Source organism: Carcharodon carcharias, chromosome 33 (assembly GCF_017639515.1).
Source record: "Carcharodon carcharias isolate sCarCar2 chromosome 33, sCarCar2.pri, whole genome shotgun sequence".
Classification (NCBI taxonomy): Eukaryota; Metazoa; Chordata; class Chondrichthyes; order Lamniformes; family Lamnidae; genus Carcharodon; species Carcharodon carcharias.
The window spans coordinates 2,008,238-2,012,279 of record NC_054499.1 but is presented as its reverse complement, the minus strand read 5'-3'; positions in this window follow the sequence as shown (position 1 = coordinate 2,012,279).

Genomic DNA, 4,042 nt, shown 5'->3' with positions numbered 1-4,042 from the left:
CCACACACAGATAAACATACACCCACACACACACCCCCACACACACAGATAAACACACATCCACACACACACCCACACACATCCCCCCCACACACATAAACATACACCCACACAGATAAACACACACCCACACACACCCCCACACACACACAGATAAACACACACCCACACACCGCCCCCACACACACAGATAAACACACACCCACACACACCCCCACACACACATACCCACACACAGAGACACAAACACACACCCGCACAGATAGACACACACATACCCATACACACACCCACCACACACAGAGAGACACACACACATACACACACACACATCCAGATAGACACACATACACACCCAGCTCCACACACACACATAGACACACATACAGATATCCTCACACACACACACATACCCACACACACACACAGATAGACACACACACACACCCAGATCCACACACACACATAGACACACATACAGATATCCACACACACGTACACACACACACACATACCCACACACACCCACACACAAATAGACACAAACACACGCTCATACACAGACAAAAACGCACCCACCCACACAGAGATATACACAGATGCACCCCCCACACTCAGATAGACACACACGCACCCACACACATCCACACACAAATAGACACACACGCACCCACACACACCCACACACAAATAGACACACATGCACCCACACACACCCACACACAAATAGACACACACACACCCACACACAGATAGACACAAACACACACAAATACTGATAGACAGATGCACATGCAGATAGACACAGGTATGCACACACACACACACAGATAGACACACACACGCATACACACAAATAGACACACTAACACCCCCCACACACACACAGAGATAGGCATGCACACAGTCAATCATGTACCCACACACACATGCGTACATACAAATAGACACACTAATACCCGCCCCCCCACACACACACAGATAGGCACCCACACAGTCAATCACGCACCCACACACACCGATAGATACAGATGCACCCCCCACACACAGATAGACACACACAGATAGTCACACACACACACACACACACACACACAGATAGACGCACACACCCACCCACACACACAGATAGACACACACACACACACCCACAGATACACATACATACAGATAGACACAGAAACACATACACACAAATAGACACACACACACCCCCACCCACACACACAGATAGACACATACACACGTACCCACACATACACACACACATACAAATAGGCACAAACATGCATCCACACACACTCTCACACACAGATACACACACACACCTCCACACACACACTCACACATAGATAGACAGACACACAGACACACACACAACCACACACACACAGATAGACACACGCACACCCACACAAACACACACAGATAGACACACACATATCCACGCACGTACACACACACACACACACAACCACATACACACAGATAGACACACACACTCCCACCCACACTCACACACAGATATATACACATGCACACACACACGCACACAGATAGAGACAAACACGCACACAAAGATAGACACACACGCAGATAGACACACACGCAGATAGACACACAGACATGCACACGCACACACAGATGGACAAACATATACAGGTAGACACACACACACACACACATATACAGATAGATGCACACAGACTTACAGACAGACACATAGACGGACACACACAGATAGACACACACACACACACACACACACAGATGGACACAGATACACACATATATAGATAGACACATGCACAAATGCACCCAGGTGCACACATGCGCACAGATAGACACACATACAGGCATCTACACACATATACAGATAGACACACACACACACACACACACACACATAGACATACACACACAGACACACACACATATACAGATAGACACACACACACAGACATACACACACAGACACATAGACATACACACACACAGACACACACACACACACACACACACACACACATAGACGCACACACACAGACACACAAACACAGATACAGATAGACACACACACCCACACATAGACATACACACACAGACACACACAGATACAGATAGACATACACACAGACACACATACTGACAGCAGTGGTTCAAGAAGGCAGCTCACCACCACCTTCTCAAGGGGCAATTAGGGATGGGCAATAAATGCTGGGCCCAGCCAGTGATGCCTACATCCTGTGAATGAATAAAAAAACACAGACAGACAAACACAGACACACACACACATACATACAATCAGATAGACACATACGCACACACCTACAGATACACACACACAGTTTTTAAAAAATTAATTTAAGGGATGTGTGCATCACTGGCTAACCCAGCATCTACTGCCCATCCCTAATTGCCACTTGAGAAGGTGGTGGTGAGCTGCCTTCTTGAACCGCTGCAGTCCATGTGGTGTAGGTACACCCACAGTGCTGTTAGGGAGGGAGTTCCAGGATTTTGACCCAGCGACAATGAAGGAACGGCCGATATATTTCCAAGTCAGGATGGTGAATGACTTGGAGGTGAACTTCCAGGTGGTGGTGTTCCCACACAAATAGACACACACACACACACACACACACACACACACACAGATAGACACACACACAGACACGGATAGAAACAGACAGACAGACATGGATAGATGCACACACAGACACAGACAGACACGGATAAACACAGACAGATAGGTAGACACACACACACTTGCACACACACAGACATAGAAATACACACACACACGTTCTCACACTGACAAACATACACACACATTGGCAAACACACTGACAGACACTATCACACTGGCACAATCGTCACAACTAGAGCATTAGCATAAAGTGACACATTTGGTCTTCAGAACAGAATCGGTGAGGGTTTCTGCTGTTTTACTGGTTTTGGCAAAGCTACAGCAAAGATTCAGCAGAATGATACCAGTGTTAAAAGGGATAATTATGACATTAGGTTTTATAGACTAGGTTTGTATTCTCTCCAATTTACAAGATTATGGGGTGATCTAATCGAGGGGTTAAAGATGATTAAAGGATTCGACAGGGCCAATAGAGAGAAGCTACTTCCTCTGGTGAGGGTGGGTAGAGGGGGTGGATAAGGGGGCTCCAGAACACAGGCAGAACCTTCAACTTGGAGCCTGGCTGTTCAGGGTTGAGGTCAGGAAGCACTCCTTCACACACAGGGCAGTGGGAATCTGGAAATCTCTCTCCACCCCCAAAAATTAAGAGTTTTCAAGACTGGGATAGAGTTTACTTGGATAAAGGTATTAATGAATATGGAGAAAAGGCAGACAGATGGAGTGAAGATATGGATTAACCATGATCTAACTGAATAGTGGAATAGGCCTGAGAGGCTGAATGGCCTCCTCCTGTTCCTGTGTAACAGGCTCGAGGGGCTGAATGGCCTCCTCCTGTTCCTGTGTAACAGGCTCGAGAGGGGTTGAATGGCCCAAGAGGTCACAAGTTTCATCCTGATGTCTCTGCACTCCTGCCCAAAACCCAGAATAATTTTGTCCTCCCCTCCCTCCCCACTTTGCATAAAGGACTTGTATTTACCACCTCCTGTACAATCCTGAATGCATATTCCCTGGTATGGGCCCTAACATCCTTATGTACACAGACCTGCAGCCTGCTTCTCACAGCCAGTCTGCAGAATCTCCTTTACCTGATTCAGAACGAGATAGTCCGAACTCCAGATTACCTCCAAATTCTCTTCACTGGGGAAATATGAAACGAATGATCCCCTGACTGAGAGCTGTCAGAATGCTGCCAGCTCACACCCACTCACTGACACTCATTCACACTCACTGACACTCTCTCACACTCACTGACATTCTCTCACACTTACTGACACTCTCACTGACACTCTCTCACACTCACTGACACTCACACTCACTGACATTCATTCACACTCACTGACACTCTCTCACACTCGCTGACACTCACTCGCTGACACTCATCCACACTCGCTGACT